Source organism: Pan troglodytes, chromosome 1, assembly GCF_028858775.2.
Source record: "Pan troglodytes isolate AG18354 chromosome 1, NHGRI_mPanTro3-v2.0_pri, whole genome shotgun sequence".
NCBI classification, from domain to species: domain Eukaryota; kingdom Metazoa; phylum Chordata; class Mammalia; order Primates; family Hominidae; genus Pan; species Pan troglodytes.
In genome coordinates, this window is record NC_072398.2 from 19,337,845 (window position 1) to 19,358,701 (window position 20,857).

General features: G+C 44.0%; 1 long non-coding RNA gene across 1 annotated transcript in view; it reads left to right on the forward strand.

The window, feature by feature from the left end:
• Nucleotides 1-19,301, forward strand: part of LOC129136154 (uncharacterized) — a 31,011-nt gene extending 11,710 nt beyond the window's left edge. Inside the window, exons 2-4 of the long non-coding RNA XR_008537504.2 lie at nt 6,147-6,310; nt 7,125-7,310; nt 19,058-19,301. This is a non-coding gene — a long non-coding RNA (uncharacterized LOC129136154). The remainder of the gene's footprint in view (nt 1-6,146; nt 6,311-7,124; nt 7,311-19,057) is intronic.
• The last annotated feature ends 1,556 nt before the right edge of the window (nt 19,302-20,857 follow it).

Genomic DNA, 20,857 nt, shown 5'->3' on the forward strand with positions numbered 1-20,857 from the left:
TTTTTAGTTCAATGCCCCCATTTCTCAGATAGCCTGTGACCCAGCTTTGTTAAGGGACCTGCCCAAAGCCAACTGACTAGGAGGTGCAGAACCAGGAGAAACAAAAGACTTTCAGATCCCTGCCCCATGTTCTGCCCAGCCTTCCTTCTCTACCCCCAGCACAGCTGTGAACACAGTATATATGGGTGAGATAGAAGGATAGAAGAATGGATAGACAAATGGAAGGATAGAAGGAAGAAAGAAAAAAGAAAGGAAGGGTGAAAGAAAGGATGGCAGGAAGGATGGATAGATAAATAAATGGGTAGAAGGATTGATAGATGGAAGGACGGATGGATGGATGCATGGATGGATGGATGGATAGATGTAAAGAATTGACAGAAAGATGGAAAAAAGGAAGAGAGGGAGGGAAGGAGGGAGGGAGGGAAAAGTGAGCAGATGGATGGATGTGTGGATGGATGCTGAAAATAGATTATCCTTTTTCTTTTTGATGAAGAAAAGAACTTGTGACCACTGGCACAATTATTCACTTTGCTCGTGGGAGATGAAAAATCAATTCTAACTTTACAAAATCTCTTCCCCACTGTCCCACGCCTGCATTTTTTCTTTTATTTTAAAAGTAATGCATGTTCAATTTTTACTTTTAAAATGAATTTTATTGTGCATATTTGAGGTTTATAACATGATATTACAGGATGATATAGACACACAGAAACATATAGAAACAAGCAGACTGAACAATGGTTACTATGGTGAAACAGATGATCACATCTATCATCTCACATAGTTCCCTTTTTTTTCTGATAAGACCAGCTAAAATCTACTGATTTACAAAAATCCCTAGTACTGCTTCTGCATTTTTGTTAGGGACAGTCAGCTCCTCAGGGGATGGGGGCGATGGTGAGAACTACATCTTTGGCAGTGGTTCTCTCCCGAGGCTACACGTTGAAATTTCCTGATCCCAGATTTCCTCCTCAGACCAATCCCATCAGAACCCCTAGGAATTGGGCCCTGGATCACAGTTGTTTCCCAGCTCCTTGGGGTAATACTCCCTGACAACTGCAGTGGGAGTGTGGGAAGTCAACGTGAGGGGTGCGGCCCCAGGTCTTCCTCTGAATAGGAAGAGCCACCTTGCAGGGAGCCACTGAGACTTCACAGCTGGGTTCTACTCTCTGGGGCTCAGAACTAACCCATCAGCTAAAATGCCTTTCATCAGGCCCCCTTGGGTGAGTGGAGAAAGCCAGACCTCTCCTCTCCAGGGGAGTGAGTTGCAGACTATTCAATGGCCTTTGCTAGAAGTCAGTTTCCCAGATGGTAGCAACTGGCATTGCCTCCTAAGGCCAGAGCAATGGGCATCCTGCTGGCAGCCCCTGAGGAGACCTTCAGTGTTGTGGGGGGAGGCGGTGGGCAGTGCACCTGCTCTACATAGAATATTTCTGAATGGTTATTATTAATTTGTACTTACATCCTTCTAAGAAAAGAATAGCTCCCCATGGAGCTTTAACTTTTATCCAAATTCGCTATAAGAGATGGACATATGACAGCTTCCGAATTTTTTGACACCGCTTTTGAATACACTGTCCATTATGTTGTTCAGAGTCACTATAAAGGGGCCTTAACAACACATCCCTATTAGAGTTAATGACAGGAGAGTGTTTCTTTCTTTAAATAAATGGAGTATCCTTTCGGCAAACAATTAGAACCATTTTTGCTTTCACATCAAGGCAGAGCTACTTTTACTACTAAATTACATCAATTCCTGCCAGCCCTGGCCCCGCAGAGCATCGTTTTCCTCTTGTGCTCTGCGTCTAAACCTCGGCTGATGGCTCATGATCTCTGTCTTTTTGTATCTTTCCTACATATGTATTTAATGGGCATTTATGGGATGCCGGACCCTTTATATATATATTATTTCATCTAAACTGGACCAGAAGAGCAGCCTAGGAAGTGAGAACTCGTGAGGTCAGCACTTTGCCAGTTTTTGCAACCTCCTAGGCCTCCTCTTGCTGAGGCAGCCACCACCTCAGAGAAGGGTGCCTGGGAAACACATAGTCCACACTGACTTTATTCCTTTGGACTATGGTGGCACCAGAGCCTGTCTGTAAAGGACACAGCTCTGGAGCTTGACAGACATCAAATATGAATTAGCTACATGACCTTGAACAAGTCTTTTAACCTCCCTAAACCTCCTTTTCTCCCCTGTGAAATGCAGATATGAATATCTACTTTATGAGGACTAATTTGGTTCTCAGAAACAGATACTCACTTGGAGACGAATGTGGGTTACATAGGAAGTCCCTGGGGCCCAAGGCAGAGCTAGTGGGGGCCGTGGGGGAGACAGACGGCCCCCAGACCCAGTGCCTATAACTCTCAACACCTCCCCAAGCCCTTCTCTGTGTTCCAGCTTCCAGAGGCCTCCGTTTACCCTGCTACGATGCTCTGAGGCACACGATAGGACCTGAGCTCTGAGTCTTTCGGGGCAAACGACCAAAGAAAAGGGTCTGGTTGGCCCCACTTGGGCATACCCGGGTCCAATGGGCTCTGGCCACAAGCTAAGCGTGACCTACAAACAGGAACGGTGGATGAGGGCTGGCAGGGGCAGTGCTCAGAGCATCTGAAACATCACTTCAGAGGACTGTCAAATGCATTGATTGAAATCATGTAAAGCACCATGCAGGGTGCATGGCACTCACTGGGGTGGGGAGGGGGAATTATCGCTGGACCAGACTTAGTACAGCTCGGGTCTGGTCATGACAGAGGCAGTGAGTGTGTCATCAGCATGCATTATGCCATTAGGTGACATTTTTAAATTAAAAAAATAGTCAACTTTATTTACGTGTAATTTGTGTACAGTAAGCTGCGTTCATTTTAAGTATACAATTTGGGCTGGGCACAGTGGCTCAGGCCAATAATCCCAGCACTCTAGGGCATCGTGTAGGAGGATCCTTAAGGCCATGAGTTCGTTCAAGACCAGCCTGGACAACATTACAGGACCCTATCACTAAAAAAAAAAAGTAAACAAAATTTGAAAAAAAAAATAATAAAGTATACAGTTTGATGAGCTTTGATATCACTGTCCTGGCAAAGACATAGACTGTGCAGAATCACCCCAAAAAGTTCCCTCCTGACCCACACAATTTACCTCCCTCTCCACCCCCTGGCTCAAGCAACCACCAACCTGCTTTCCGTCACAACAATTTCATTTGAAATGTCTAGAATGTTCTACAAAGGGAACCGCATCAGAAGTATTCCTGTGTCTGGCTTTCACTCAGGCTGATCATTTTGAGATTCACCCCTGTTGCTGTGTGTCAGAAGTTGGTTCCCCTTTCTTCAACAGAGTAGTGTTGCCTGTACCACTGACCCCTCATTGGCCCACCAGTCCTGGCTGGTGAATGCTCTTCACGTAAGGGGTGAGGTCAGCACCAGGCAGATGACCAACACAGCAGCCCTGCTTCATCCGGCTGCCTGACACCCTCTGGGGAAATCAGACGTGAAGCAGCTCTGCGCCTAGCTCCTTGTTCCATGACAGCCACAGTAAGCGATGCTGGAGAAATGCAGGCCCAGAGGGCATGGGCGCCTGAGGGCCAGTAGCCTTGAGGGAGGAACATTTGTGCCAAGGTAGAAAAGAGGTGTTTCTTTGATGAAGATGCCAGAAAAGGCCCTGGTGTGGAGAGGCGCCCTGGTGAAGGCTCCAAGGCCAGGAGGGGATCCTGGGAGGGAGACAGGGGCTGGGTGGTTCGGCTTGATCAGGTGTCTGGAATTATCCCAGCGACAGAAGAGTTTCAAGCAGATGAGTGGTGTGATTAGGTTAGCTGTTTACCAAGGCCCCTGGCCTTCGTCTGAAGAATGGACCTCAGAGCCAATGGTGAACGTGGGAGATGGACGAGGAGCTTTGCCACAATCCAGGTCAGAGCCAGGGGTGGCATGAATCACCCTGAGGACCTAAGGCAAAGATCAGGAGACTGCAGGCTCCTGGGGACATAAAATGTACTTCAGTTTAGGGCCCTGGGGTCCCATAGCCAGGCATAGGAGAGAGACCTGGGTGCTGGGAGGAAGACTGTCTGGCGGCACTCCCTGAGCTCCACTTGCTGGATGCGGCCTTCCTAGCAAAAGACAGTTGCTCTGTCTGGAAGCCCTGCTCCGATCCCGAACCCCCAGTTGGGTCTGGGGCGGGAGCTGGGTGTCCTGCCCAACTCTGCAACCCTCCTGAAGATCAGCTGTTGCATCCCAGGCCCCTGGGCACCAGTGTGAGTCTTTCTGGGAATCCACAGGGCTCTGGACTCCTCTGAGGCTCTGGCCTCCCCGTGAAGGTGTCCAAAGAGGCTCCGTGTCCCTAAGGGTTTCCCCTCCACCCAGATCCAAGGCTGCAGGCCCCTTGGAGAAGCTTCAATCAGGTGGCCTCTCTCTTGGTCACAGGAGTCTCTTCCTGTCCTTAACATTTGTTAAAGCCCCTCTGTTCTCTTACTCCTGTTCTGTTGCTCCAGCCACACCGCTCCCCTCTGCTGACGCTTGCCTGTGGGCCCGTCCTCAAGCTGCACCACTGGGCACTGCCTTTGGGATGTTTTGGCCCCTCACCCAGTATCCCACTCACTGCTGGCCTTCCTCTAAGCCCCAGAACCTCTACAGCCTCATGGGGCCGGAAGGGGAGGGAGGACAGGGATCTCTCATTGCCACCTGCTTCACCCTCTGTAGGGTGCCCTGGCACCAGGCTTACCTGAACTGTTGTTGATGGGTCTGCCTCACCCCGATGCTTGGCCCTGCTCTGTCCCACTGCCCTGGGACAGAGGACAAGGACATCCTTTGTAGTCCCCATGTCCCTCTAGCCCGTTGGTCACTGCTTCCTGCCCTCCTGCTCCTCTGCTGAGCCCTACTGTTCTTCCTTCTGGAGGATCCCAGATTCCAGTTCTAACCAAAAGCATACCCCATCAGACAGCCATACCTGTGAAGATAAGGAGTCCTGGGTCACATAGAAACTTAACACTCTCCAGCCAGGTGCAGTGGCTCCCTGCTGTGATCCCAGCACTTTGGGAGGCCAAAGCAGGAGGATCACTTGAGGCCAGGAGTTTGAGAGCAGCCTGGGCAATATAGTGAGACCCCCATCTCTACAAAAAACATTTTTTAAAATTAGCTGGTCATGGTGATGGGTACCTGTAATCCCAGCACTTTGGGAAGGTCGCTTGAAGGCAAGAGTTTGAGACCAGCCTGGGCAGTAAAGCAAGACTCCACCTCTACAAAAAAAATTTTAAAATGTAGCCAGGCATGCTGGCATGCACCTGTAGTCCCACCTACACCAGAAGCTGAGCTGGGAGTATCACTAGAGCCCAAGAGCTTAATGCTGTGGTGAACTATGATTGTGCCACTGCACTTCAGCCTGGGTGACAGAGCAAGACCTGTCTCAAGAAATAAAAAAGAAAGAAAGAAACTTACTCTGTGTGACGATGTTGGACGTGAATCAGGTGTTAGGGAAAGACTGCATTCACACTCGGTTTCCTTTTGCCAGTAATTCTACATAATTCCCAGTTTCATGATGTACTTCATATGGAATTTCACTTGAATGGCTTAAAATTATGTACTTAATTACCTACAGCTCCATTTGCCATGATCAATGGTTCAGTCCTGCTAAGGTGACACCTGGCAGCAGTCATTTGCAGTAAGCTGGCAGGGGCTAAGTGGGAAGGCCAGTTCATTCCATTTGTTCACATTGTCTATCGAAGATGCAAAATTTTTTTTTTTTAATGAAATATCTTAGACAGGCCAACACCTCAGGCCAAGGAAGCTACATTTCACCAGGTGCTCAAGAGCTAAACGATCCCCAAGGTCCTTAGAAGCTGTACCATACCACCATTCCACTTTAGCCATAAGAGGCCCTGTGTCCTCTAGGGGCAATATTTCCAACAAATTGCCTTGATTTTTTTTGTTCTTCTGCCAGCAAGATGCTTATGCCTGTCTACTTAATTATGTTTAATGCTTCTAGCTAAACTGACTTGTTTGAAGGGGAAGAGACTAATTCGCACACCAATGCAAATAGAACGAACATGAATAGATTATGGGAGAAGGAGGGAAGTATTTATTGTTTTTCAAAACAGCAATGCAGACTCCTCATTGTGCACATGAAAGTCTACTGATATTTGTACTTAATGTTTATACAGTACCTAACCATGTGCAAGAGCTTCCACATACATGACCTCATCATATCAAGAGTTCTTCAATGATACGACTTTCATTCCTGTGCCAAGTCAAAGAGTTTCAGACAAAGTCAAGAGACCCTCTTGCTTCTACCTTTGGCTCTAAGACAAGCTTGATTCAAACCTTGGTAAGTCTTTTCCACTTTGTGCCTCCAAAAACAAATAGTTGAATCTCACTCCCCATTTCCCATGGGGCAAGAGGCTAGTGAAGCATGAGGAATTTACTGGATACTCTTTGGAAGAAGGGAATTAGGACCTAGGTTGTGGCCTCATTACCTTAGATCCCAAGCATGCTAGTAGGCCTGCAGTTGTGTTACTCAGACTTATGGTGGGGTTTCAGAATCTGAGACTTTTAAAATAGGAAAAGAATATTACTTTTCCCTATTACCATTTAGAAGTAACTGAAGCTATTTTCCACTGACTTCACTAAAAATGCCACTACTGGGCTAAAAACAAGCAGAAAGTGTTTGATTCTGATGGAAAATCCTTTCCAAATTAATAGAATGCAACCAAGGGGTGTACCTAGAGTGGTGCATTCCAGGATGATCAAGCTGGGAAGAATCAAGGAGATCACCTTGCCCAATGCTACCATTTTACAGATGGGCAAACTAAAGCCCAGAAATCGCAGTCTGAGGTCCTCCAGCAAGTGCGACAGAGCCAGGGCTAGAATGCAGACCTCCTGACTCCCAGGCCTGGGTTCTTTCCACCACCTGCGCTTCTCAGATGGGACACCCACTCCCAGGAGGCACCTGGTGGTGAACCCAGCCCATGCAGGGCCATGGGCTGCACGTGCCGTAACTTCTGGATCAACAATTCTACTCGATGTGTTTTAGGACAAACACTGTGCAAAACATACAGCAACTCTCATTGAGTAGAATGAAAAACTCCCATAAATTTTCAAGTGACACAAATTTCTACAAATGCATTTTGGCCACATGCTAGGTCACCGTATGCTGAACCCCCAGTTGCCAGGCTGGAACGGAGATGTTTGGTTAGGACAACTTAGATGGAGAACTTGGAGAGGCGCTGCACTTTACCATTCAACCTCAGAACACCACCACTGCCACTCTAAGAAATGGAAGGCCATGCCTCATTGAACCTTCCTTTTTGTTCAAGAAAACTAGAAAGGTGGGTGAAAAAAGTCTTTCCTATACCTTTTCTAAAGCATTCCTGCAACAGATTTGATGCTGGTTTGCACTGTCAAAGCAGCATTCAACAGGGCAAAGGGATGCTCTCGAAGGATACTCCTGCCATGGGGCTGCCAGAAACAAACAGAGCAGTGACCCTACGTAAGCCCACACGTCCTGGTCCCATCCCTGTAGGAGGCTAAGGATGTTCCCCAACAGATTTGCCTTGGTCATTCTGCTGCTCCTGAACCCTGGGACCTGTAACAGAAACCCTTTTCTCCATCCCCACATAGAATTCCTGAGGGGTACTGGGGGTGAAATGAGAGGATGACCAGATAATTTAGCTTACTCTGATAAAACTTTTCAGGGAAACTGGCTTGTTCAATGCAAGTCAGCAAGGTTGTATGTTTTAAATTAAGCACCTTGGGACCAGGCAAAGTGGCTCACACCTGTAATCCCAGCACTTTCAGAGGCCCAGGAGGGCAGATCGCCTGAGGTCAGGGGTTCGAGACCAGCTTGACCAACATGATGAAACCCCGTCTCTACTAAAAATACAAAAATTAGTAGAGACATGGTGGTGGACGCCTGTAATCTCAGCTACTCAGCAGGCTGAAGCAGGAGAATTGCTTGAGCCTGTTAGGCAGAGGTTGCAGTGAACCGAGATTATGCCATTGCACTCCAGCCTGGGTGACAGAGTAAGACTCTGTCTCAAAAAAAAAAAAAAAAAATTAAGCATCTTGGGAAACTCTGCACATGCGTCATCAGCCAGCATGAGGGTCCAAAGCTTCCTTTATGTCATATTCACGATGAGTTCGTTTATTTAAACAAACACCACAAGGCTCTGAATAACACAGTGGATAAAAACTGTGTGAGGAAAGAAAATATACCTGTGAGGAGGAGAAAAATAACAGGGCAGAAAGAAGAGGGGTGACACCGGGCCGTTAAGCATTCATTGGCATTTGGTGACTGGCACAGAGAGAATGCACTGTGCAGGGAGCCTGGTGCCCCATGGAAAGTTCCCGAAGCAGAGGCAGCCACAGTGCTTAGAATATGGCTGCTCGGTATTTCCACAGCATCTAGAACATCTTCCCTTAGAAAAGCCTTCCTCTGTCTTCAAGTGGAGGCACACGCTGTGCAGTTTTTTGTTTGCTTGTTTTTTTTATTATACTTTAAGTTTTAGGGTACATGTTGTAAATGACAAGCTACGCAGTTTTAACTTCCTCTTGGAGACAAGGGGATTGTTATGTTCCCTCTGCCTGGGGCAGCCTTCACTGCCATAAACACACCTGGCCTCCACCTTCTCAGGTGTTTGCTCAGCAAGGCCTCCGGTCATCAACTTCTTTAAAATCAATCTCCATTCCTGGCCCCTGGCATTCTTCTACTCACTCACCTGCCTTATTTTTCTCTAGAACACTAATCATTGTCTATTACTATATATTTAGTCGTTTATATTTTTAATGTCTTGTCTTCCCCCATTAAGACTCCATGAGAGCAGAGATTGTGGTCTCTTTTGTTTACTGGATTTCCAATGCCTAGAACAGAGCCTGCCACATAGGCTGTATTTGAAAACTTTCATTTCTGATAGTGCCTTTCAGTACAAACACCTAAAGCTGCTGGGGGAGACATCTCAAACATTCTTTTGAACGCCTGACTGAGATGATAGCAATAAGCACAATCCTGAGAGCATCAGAAATGAGTGTTTTTTCTGAGACTCCACGCTGATCCCTGGGGGCTGAGATCAGGTTCAGAAGATGATGGGGTGATACGGGTTTAGAAATAGCCAGGTGTCTGGTCAGGGTGGGAGATCACGTCAGAGACCCTTCGAGAAAGTTATCATTCCTGTAAGGTAACACATCCCGGTGGGTGAACTGTGGCACAGCCCATCCTGCAGAGGGAGGCAGAGGGAATAACTGCCTGTTTTTGCCTTGGTTCTGAAATAGCAATCACTCAATCAATCAATCAATCACATACCTTCTGAAAATTCCTAGCCACTCACCCACACTCATTCAGATCTGGAGTCTGAATTCCCACTCTATGAATGGCCTCAAAACTTCCAAGACAAATATCTACATAAAGTAATCCCAAGTTGGCGCTTCCCCAGATCTTGGCAAAGGAAAGTGTCAATTCCCAATTCTCTCTGCAAAACACTCCTCTAAGAAGTCCAAGGGACTTGAGCTCACAGTCGAAAGTCACTAAATATATGAGGAAGTAAGTCACCATGAGAAAGTCAGCAGAAGCTACGAACTACAAAATAAGTACTGCAAAAACAACAGGTATGGCAATCATCAGTTACAGAAAAAATAAATCTATTATTACATTTAAAGAAATACCATGGAATTTCAGAAAAATATCTAAGTTAAGAACAAAAGACTATAAAATCACTAGGTAGATCCTAAAAGTACCAAACAAAACTTCTAAAAAGGAAAAATATAATTGATATTAGAAACTCAATGAATGACTTAAATAATGTATCAGATTCAAAGAGAAAATTGGTGAACTGGAAAGTAAATATTAAGAAATAGGACACAAAATGAGACAGACAGAGAACATGAAAAAGAGGTATCAACGGAAATAAATCACCAAGAAGGAAGACCCAAAATATATGTTTTTAGAATATCAGAAGAACATAATAGATACAGCAGAGAAAAGCCACACTTTGTAGAAATAATGACCAAGAAATTTCTAGAACTGATGAAAGACACCAATCCTTAGATTCAGCAACACCAAGGAATCTCAAGAACAATAAACAATAAGAAATGAACACTCAGTCTGCAAAACTCTAAACAACGCCTGTGAAGCAGAATAACATACATCGGTATCAATCCCTGTGAGGGGAACACTGTGTACCTGTTGCTAATCCTAGAGGAACACTCAAAAGTCCTTGCATTTTCTGCTAAGTTTCCTAGATATGGCAGGCTTCCAGGTCTAACAGGAGGTTTTGCACTAGCCCGGCTGTCAGGGTGAGTCTGGTGAGATGGAACTGTCACACAAGTCGGGCAAAGCAGATTTACAACTCACAGGTGAGCAGCAAAGATAAACAGAAGCCGAGGATCCATGGCAAACCAGTCCCTCGGGTTCAGGAAAGCTGCCCGGGGCAGATGGAGTCTTGTCTACACGTGCCTCACTTCGCATCCCAGCTGAGAGACCCTGAAAGCGCTGTGCTTTGGTTTTTATACCCCAGGGGCAACATGGTTTGCTGAGCCCAAGATTTGCAGGATATCCTGTTATAGGAGGATGTCCTAGATGGATAAATCCCAGCCTGTTTCAGACGGTTCCTCCTTATCTCAGGGTGTCGCATTCTCAGTACCTTCTCTCTGAGAATTGCAGGCAAGAGGGGAAAGAGCTGGGTTGGCCAAGAAATATTTGGAGACTTGCCTCCTGCCATGCCTTCCCTCCACACCAAAGACACTAAAAGTCGATGGAAAGAAAAGCAGATTATCAACAAAAGGAATGACAATTTCATAAAATCAACAGCAGTAATGGTATCCAGAAAACAATACAACAATATTTTCAATATCCTAAGGGATAGTTCTGGTTTTACGAGACTGCATAGGCTAATAACAACTGAGCCAAGATATCACCGACTTGTTACACAAAGATTTATTTTACGTTTGTCCAAAATCTCCTACTAATCAAGTGACTCTCCAGGACATTGTGTACCATACAGTGAGTGACTCATCAATCCAGGCTGCCTACATCTTGAGGCTCCACCATCTCAACACATGGCCTGCAGAATCACCAGAGAAGGAGAAGAGCTAAAGGGTCATGCTGGAGATGCTCACTGTGCCTCAGTCCAGAAATGACACCTGTGGCTCCGGCTCCCAGTCCGTCAGCCAGAGTTACTCACAGGGCTCCACCCAGCTGCAAGGGAAGATGTTGCAGGGGAGGGGAAGAGCATGTGAATGTTCAGGAAGCACTGAAACTCCTGCCACTCTTCCAAGGACAAAGGCAAAGTAAAAACATATACTGATAAACCAAAACTGTTAGAATCTGTTACCAACTGATTCTCATTAAAGGAACTTCTTTAATAAGACAGCATTTAGGAATAGGGAAAATGATCCCTCCCACCAAAGGGTCGGAGGTGCAAAAAAAAGATGATGAACAAAGAAATGGCAGCCATGTGAAAATTAAGTAATTACTGACTATATCAAACAATAGCAATGATACTCAATTTGTAGGATTAAGAAAAAGCTCAAGCTGGAAACAAAATTCTAGACAAAAGCAGCATAATCCTGGAGGGATATGACTAACAGTACAGTGTTTTATGGTCCTTTTACTGTTCTAGAGGACTCTGTCAAGTTAAACATAGATATTAAAATATCTAGGGTAACCACCAAAATAACAGAACTAAAATGCATAATTTTCAAACTTTTAGAGGGAGGAAAAAGTGAAATGAGAGAAGAATAATTCAATCAGTCCAATATTAGCCTATGCAGTCAGTTGTTATTAGCCTATGCAGTCTCGTAAAACCAGACTGCAAAAGACAAGAAAGGATGAGGGCAGGGGGAATGGAGAAACAAGATAGGACAGGAGTACAAAATAAAATCATATAAATAAATAAAATTATTTTAAAATTATGTTGTTTTATTTTTCTTATATAAATGAATAAAATTATATCAATAATTGAAACAAGTGTAAATGGGCCAAACTCTTAAACTAATAAGCAAAGATTATCATTCTTGTTTTCCTAAGTCCAGCAATACACTATCTATAAGAGCTGGATCTAATCACAATGAGTAAACACTTACGTGGTCCTCACCATGTGCCAAGCACTGTTCTGACTACGCCGTATTTATCTATTTAATCTTCCCAGTAGCCCAGTGAGACAGAGACTGTTTTGATAAGAAAAGCAAATCATAGGGACCCTGTGGGAGGCCACGGCAGGCTGATTGCTTGAGCCCAGAAGTTCAAGACCAGCCTGGGCAACATGGCAAAACCCCATCTCTCCAAAGAAATACAAAAATTGGCCAGGTGTGGTGGCATGTGCCTATAGTCCCAGCTACTTGGGAGGCTGAGTTGGCAGAATCGCCTGAGCTTGGGAAGTTGAGGCTGCAGAGAGCCGTGACCATGCAGCTACACTGCAGCCTGGGCAACAGAGTGAGACCCTGTCTCAAAAAATAATAATAATAATAAAAGTTAATCATAAGGAAGTGAAATAATTTGCCTGAGATTAAATAACTAATGAGAGCGTGATTTGAACCCAGGAAGGCCCCTCCTAGAGCCCATACATTTAGCCTTTGTATTACACCACCTCTTAACCCCAGAAAGGATGAAAACGAAGTAACACTGAAAGATATACCAGGTAATATTAACCAAAAGAAAGCTGACATCATGACATTTATATCAGACTTTAAGGAGAAAAGCATTATCAGCAACAAAGAGATAAAAAAATAAAGATCACAAGAAGATTTAATAATTCCGGGCTGGGCATGGTGGCTCACACCTGTAATCCCAGCACTGTGGGAGGCCAAGGTGGGCAGATCACTTGAGGTCAGGAGTTTGAGACCAGCCTGGCTGAAATGGTGAAACCTCATCTCTACTAAAATTCAGAAATTAGCCAGGCGACGTGGTGGGTACCTGTAATCCCAGCTACTTGGGAGGCTTGAGGCAGGAGAATCACTTGAACCTGAGAGGCAGAGACTGCAGTGAGCTGAGATCGTGCCATTGCACTCCAGCCTGGGTGACAGAGTGAGACTCTGTCTCAAAAATAATAATAATAATAATTCCAAACTTCTATGCCCTTTATAACATAACTTCAGAATACATAGATTATCCAGTCTGTCCCTGGATCTAAGGGAAAGAAAAGTGCATAGAGTAAAAATGGACAAAACTACAAAGAGAGGTTGACAAATACACTATCACAGTGAGACTCTTTAACATACCTCTCTCAGTAGACAGAAAATCAATAAGGGTATAGAACATTTGAACAAGCTTGATCTGTTGGAGACATATGAAACATAGCACCCAACAACTCAAGAATACAAATGCTTTTCCATGTATATATGGAACATTCATAAAAATTAATCACATACTAGAACAATAAAACACAAACAACAAATTTCAAAGCATTATCCAAACCATGGTTTCTGATCACAATGCAACTACCTTAGAAATCAATAATAATAATACACAGCTAAAAATAGTGGCTTGACCAGAGGGTGGACAATTCAGATGAAGAATGTGCCAAGTTAAACTAAGAAAGTAGCACTAGGAATAGAAAAAAAAAAAAAGAGGATGGATTCTATAGATATGTCTAATATTGGCAAAGAAGGAGTTGAGGAGATTGCCAAGGATTATAGCTCAGACAACTGGAGGTTGGCAGCAGAGCCACTAATCAAGAAGTTGGGAAATCTGGGAAAGAAGAACGTGTGAAGGAAGAAGTGAAAGTGATGTCAGCTACTGCAAGGAGTTGAAACAGGATGAGGGCTAGAAAACAGGACATTAGCCCTGCCTTCAGTGAAACTAATTTCATCAGTGCATAAAGCCGTGGGTGCCAAATCCAGACAGGACTTGTTTGAGGAGTGAACTGGAGGCAAGGAATGAGTCAGTAAGTGTGGATCTCCCTTTTAAGAAAGTTAACAAGGAAATAATTTAATAAGGAATTGTATAAGAATTTCTTTCTTTTCTTTTTTTTTTTTTTTTTTTTTTGAGACAGAGTCTCACTCTGTGGCCCAGGCTGGAGTGCAGTGGCACAATCTCGGCTCACTGAAACCTCCGCCTCCCAGGCTCAAGTGATTCTCCTGCCTCAGCCTCCCGAGTGGCTGGGGTTACAGGCATGTGCCACCATGCCCGGCTAATTTATGTATATATATATATTTTTTTTTTTTAGTAGAGACGGGGTTTCACCGTGTTACCCAGGCTGGTCTCAAACTCCTGAGCTCAAGTGATCTGCCCACCTTGGCCTCCCAAAGTGCTGGTATTATAAGCATAAACCACCACACCCAGCCAGGAATTATATAAGAAATGTAATAAGGAAAGAGGGATATGGGAAGAGTCAGAATGCTAAAGAGGGAAGGATTTATTGTGTTTTCTAATTAATATTTAGAAAATAGATTTGGGGGTACAAGTGCAGCTTTGTTACATAGATATATTGTGTAGTGGTGAAGTCTGGGCTTTCACCCTCGCCCAACAGTGTACACTGTACTCATTAGGTCCTTTTTCATCCCTCACCTCCACCACCCTCCCACCCTTCCGAGTCTCCAATGTCTATTATTCCATACTCTATTTCCACATGTACACATTTGGATACACATTTAGCTCCCACTTACAAGTGAGAACATGCAGTATTTGACTCTGTTTCTGAGTTATTTCACTTAAGATGATGGCCTCCAGTTCGATTTATGTTGCTGCAAAAGATATGTTATTCTTTTTTGTGGCTGAGTACTATTCCATGACACACGCAGACACACACACACACACACTCATCACATTTTCTTTATCCAGTCATCCGTTGATAGACACTTAGGTTGATTCCATATTTTTGCTATCGTGATTAATGCTGCAATAAACATATGAGTGCAGGTATCTTTTTGATATAATGATTTCTTTCCCTTTGGGCAGATGCCCAGTAGTGGGATTCCTGGATTAAATGGTAGTTCTATGTTTAGTTCTTTGAAACATCTCCATACTATTTTCCATAGGGGTTGTACTGATTTACCTTCCCACCAGTAGTGTACAAGCATTCTCTTTTCTGTTTCCTCACCAGCATCTGTTATTTTTTGACTTTGTCATAATTGCCTCTGTTTGTGTTAAACGGGAAGACTTGAGTGAGTCAAAAGTAAAATAACTATGTACACAGCCACTAGGGGCTTCAGTGATCCCCTCCAACAGCTGCCCTCCATCATGACTGCATGCCACCCTGCTCACCGCCCTTTAATTTTTGTGGGGTTGTGGGGCTGGAGAGATGCTGCTGAGCCTGTTCCTGTCCTCTACCATCCCCAAACCCCATTACCAGCCCCTTCCACTTCAACAGCTCCCTGCCCTTTCTAAATCCCGGTGCTGGAGTCATGCCAACACTGGTGACAACAACCCCCAAGTTGAGTAAAAATTGAGAGAACTGTAGTTCTCAGTTGCAAGGAAAAGAAAAGCCCCAGAGTAAGATGGGGTGTGGTGGGGTACCGGACAGAAGGAAGGTGGGTGCATCGTATCCTTGGGAAGACGCATTGCTCTTTCTGGTCCCAAATGATTGGTCTTTCTAAAAACTACTGCGGGATTGAATGGGTTGCGGTGGGACTGGACAATAAAATTCTCATTTTAACATATGCAGCCAACTTGAAAATGGTATTGTATCAGAGCCAAGCATGGGCTCTCGCTAAAATTAAGGATGCACGTATTAGACTTCTTCTTTTGTAGTAGCAGGATGTTAGGAACAAGCACAATGCCTTGAAGGATAATGAAAGTACAGTGTGCAGAAGAGGAACCTGAAATTGTTATAATTATCATGGTAATTGTTAGTCAACCTCCTAAAGCAGGAACACAATGGAGCCAAATTATGTTACCTTAAAGTGATGATCTGGTTCCTTTCCCATTTCTTTGTTTCATTGTTTCCTCCCCAAGTCCTCTATTCTGGTGTTCCCTCCCGCTCCCCGGCCGACTCAGACCTTCTCCTCTGTGCCCCTAGTGCCCTTGCCTTTGTCAGGGATGGCTCACAAACTATTTTAATAATTTTTTTCTTATTAAAATTTAATATATGTGCATTGTGCACATTTTATAAAATATGTTTATCGTAGAAAAGTAAAAAGAAGAAAATAACAATCATCTATAATCCTGACCACCCAGAGATACTCAACTGAGTGTTAACATTTTCATGTATGTAATTCTCTTCTTTCTTATGTGTACTCTCTCTATACCTATACGTATATGTCTATATATAAAACTTTATTAACATAATAGCTGGCACCAGAATTGCTCTTCAGAAGATACCTGACTTTGGTTGGAAAGATGCTTAGATAAATACTTGCCATAGATAAAAGTTGAGAGAGTCCCAAATTACCCCCACATCTGAGAGCCAATGGGGGAAGATCCTGTAAATATCCCAGGGAAAGGAATTCATTGTTTCCAGAGGGGCGAGGGAGAGGGAAGGGAAAACAGAGAGGGGGAGGAGTGGAATGGCACAAAGCTGTGCACTTCATTATGTGACTTCTTCATGCCCCCTCCCCCCACACCCCCGCAATCCTCAATGAAGTTTGCTGAGCTCAGGAAAGCCTGGTGTAAGTGACTTCCATGTTGTGGAAATAAAAGAAGGGGCTGAGTCCATATCATAAGCAGTGGTTGAGGCAGCCCTTGAGGAAGATGGAATCACAGAAGCAAAGGAGATCAGAAAGATGTAAGGCTCTGCACCAGCCTGCACCCTAGAAATTAGAGGAAATCTCAAAAAGAGAGTAGGGCCTCATGGGAATTTCATTCAGCATTCAGCAGACAGAAAGGCCAGTTGCCAACTTCGAATTACACACACACGCACATGCTCGCACACGCATACACACATGCACGCAGAGCCAGAAACCTCCCCCTTTTTTTTTATAAAAAAGGACCATATTACTTATAATTGATATAATTTACAAATCGTGATGATTAGTCTTGCTTCACCTATGCACAAATACCCTGTGATCCAAGTATATACTTCACCTGGTAGTGCCAAACCAGAAAAATGACCATGCAAGTCGCTGAAACCATGCAAAGCCATCATCTCAGTAATCAATGGGAGAAATTATTACTGTCTTACAGCTTTTAAAAACTCCCCTGCTGTCAGTTATAAATAGACAGGGAAATTAAAAGCTAGTAAAACGAATAGTTATTTAGTACACTGTAATTTAAACATTAGAAATATTCAAAATTAAAGTGTTTTATTTCTTTGTAAAAAAAAATACTAAGAGGTGTTTGAACAGTGGCTGCCTTCTTCTTATCATAAAGCTTACAATACTGAGTGAGCCTCTTTTTTATGCCTTGGCAAAGCATCCTCCTCCTTTATAAGTCTGCATCTGTTTCCAATATTTTATCCTCAGTGCTTTCAATGTCATGGAATATCTCAGAGAGTTCCATTAACATCAAATTTTTTGCTGATGCCACTTTCTTGGTTTTTCTATTCTCTGAACTTTTAATATACAATTTATATAGAGTAGTTTCATGCAGACCTTGGTCTCTCCTAACTTTGCTTTCTTGTTGTCATTTTCAAATCATTTAATCATGTTCAATTTCACTTCCAGCAGGTGAAATTCACTTTCTTTGTTGTACTTTCATCTTTGTTGTCCAATTTCCTCTTTTGATTATCTTTTTTTTTTTTTTAAGATGAAGTTTCACTCTTGTCACCCAGGTTGGAGTGCAATGGTGTGATCTCGGCTCACTGCAACCTCTGCCTCCCGGGTTCAAGTGATTCTCCCACCTCAGCCTCCTGAATAGCTAGGATTACAGGTGCCCACCACCACACCCAGCTACTTTTTGTATTTTTAGTAGAGATGGGGTTTCACCACGTTGGCCAGGCTGGTCTCAAACCCCTGACCTCAGGTGATCCACCTGCCTCGGCCTCCCAAAGTGCTGGGATTACAGGTGTGAGCCACCATGCCCGGCCGATTATCCATTTTTGTAAAATGACACAAGGATTATCACTGGGAGACAAGGAGGTGACATGATCACACACTTTGCCATCTATGTAAAAACTGGAGTCCTGGATAACAGATGCAACAGACTTTGAAAGAAGTGGCATGGTTGGCCACTGATCATAATATGCATCTGTTATTTACTTAGGAATTAGTTGGAAAGAGCTACAATTATCTACAATTAATATATTGTGGTAACTGAAAGCTGAACGATGTTTCTGAGGGACTGGTATACACAGGAAGACTGCCAGTATATACTTGGATCACTAGTACAGTTTTAACTCAACTGTAAAAACTGAAATTCTTGCATGCAAAACAAGGACTGTCTGTACAATGTATTTTCTATACTTAGGGTATAAGAAATAAAACTTAATTTGGAATTCTTAGTTCAGGTTCTCACTCAGGTCTCTCTTTTCTGGAGTTCGTTTCTATTTTTTCCTCCCTATCCTTGCCATCTTCTCTCTTATTTGAGATCCCCTAGTCTCTTCACCCCCAATTCCCACTTCCCTAAGTTTCTTGTCTTCTTCTTGGCTCTGTTTGGGCCACCTGAATATTAAAAGAAAAGCTTTGGATAAATTAAATTTAACAGAGTTTAATTGAGCCAAGAACGTTTCACATATCAGGCAGCCCCTGAGCCAGAGCAGATTCAGACTCTGGCTTTGCCACGTGGTGGGAGAGGATTTATGGACAGAAAGGAGAAAGCGACGTACAGAAAGCAGAAGTGAGGCACAGAAACAGCCCGATTGGCTGCAGCTCGGTGTTTGCCTTATTTGAATACAGTTTGAACAGTTGGCTGCCTGTGATTGGTTGAAGTACAGCTTTTGTGATTGGCTGAGACTCGGCTACTTGTTCCAAGAGTAGGTTACGGTCTCTTTACACATCCAATTGGGTTCACTATGTATGGAGCAACCTTTAGGCTGAACTTTAAATAGGTAAGGAGGCAGCTTTAGGCTAAACTGAATTTAACATGAGAATAATATTAAGGTCTAGAGAATGTTTAGACTGTCATGGTACTGCCGCTCACTGACAGCCTAAATGGGCTGGGCTTGTCCCCTGAAAGATAAAACAAGGGAAACCAGCTCCCTAAATTAAAGGCATAAATCGTTGCCCAATCCCAAAACCAAGACACCATGGAGTGTTGATAGATTTTTTCCAGGTATCATCGCTGCGATTCTACCTGTAAAAGAACACCTTGAGAAGACGCCATTCATCACTCTGTCTGGGGGTGAGTATAAAGATGGCACCCAGAGGACCATCAAGGAGAGACAACTCCAGGAGAGCTCATGGAAATAGTAACACAGCAAAGGGAGAAAGAGAGAAAAGTCGAACTCTGAGTTCCTCTCTAGGGGAAAGGTGGAGGTAAGGAGATGGATGGGATTCTTGAGGACCAGAAACTGTGTGTGCTGCAAACTCATTTTGTAATCACTGGAGCACCTAGTCTCTTGCATGGAGGGGCTATTCCTCCGGTATTTGTTCCACAGAGAAAAGACCCCTCATTTGACCTTCACCGGTGATGGGGGCCTGGGTTATTCTTATTTCTTCGGAGGAGGGATGCTGCTCTGTTATTTTCTATAAAATGGAGAAAATTGCCCCCAACTGACCTAAGGTAACTAATTAGCAATCTTAAGGGCGCTTTGGGGGAGGGGGGGGAAACACAAGTCATTTGATTAATAGAGCACAAACGAAATAGGTGAGGAGAGGCAGCCAAATGCATCTCCCCGAAACCCAGTCAGCCTCACAAACTTTCCATATTCACTGGAACAACGGGGCTGGAGGCAGAAGGTGTTTATTTTGCTCTGATAACAGGCAACCCCAGCATTTGGTGCCTGCTTCAGGGAGCCAGTGGAGCACAGGCAGAAGCCTGAAGTAGCTGGGAGGAATTCAAGGAGACTTGAAGAGGAAAACAAAAGCTCCTCTGCATAAAATCCCAACAGCAATCTGATTTGGGCTCGTTATAATTCTGTCTTCACCTGCTTCTAATGGTCTCCCTCTTGGGGAAAAAAGAAATCAGAGACAGCTGATGCCATGTAATGAATTCTATATGCAAAACCAACAGAGAGAAGGCTTTGTACCATTAACATGAGATACCACCACCCAACGCACTCTTCGCGTTTTGTTTAATAGAGCTACTCTCCAGACCCCTCATTAGCTGCTCTGAACAGGGAGGGAGAGGCCCAGCAAGGTGGTTCCAATAAAGTGATTTTTTTAGTTCCTGAGATCTGGGGCAGCTGGCAGAAAACTGTGTTTGCAACATAGACACAGCCCCTGAAGTCTTCTTCTGTCTTCTATGAATTCACTCATTTTTTCCTCCAACTAAAATAAAAAGAACAAACGGTCCAATAAAGAATGTTACTCAATTTATAAATTTGTTTATATGGGCTAGGGTGGTGGCTCACCCCTGTAATCTCAACACTTTGGGAGGCCAAGGCAGGTGGATCACCTGAGGTCAGGAGTTCGAGATCAGCTTGGCCAACATGGTGAAACCCTGTCTCTACTAAAAATACAAAAAATTAGCTGGGCTTGGTGGCGTGCGCCTGTAGTCCCAGCTACTAAAGAGGCTGAGGCAGGAGAATCACTTGAACTTGGGAGGCAGAGTTCAGTGAGCCGAGATCGCGCCACTGCACTCCAGCCTGGGCAACAACAGTGAAACTCTGTCTCAAAATAAATAAATAAATAAAAATAAATAAATTTCTTTATATGAGAAAAATGCCAAGGAACAGAGATTAAAGCACACTTAAAAGTTTTTTGGTTTTTGTGTTTTGTTTTTGTTTTTTGAGACAAGGTCTTGCTCTGTCACTCAGTGCAGTGGCATGATCCCAGCTCACTGCAGCCTCAAACCCCTGGGCTCAAGTGATTCTCCCACCTCAGCCTCCTGAGTAGCTGGGGCTACAGTAGGCACATGCCACCATGGCCAGCTAATTTTTTGTATTTTCGTAGAGATGGGGTTTCACCATGT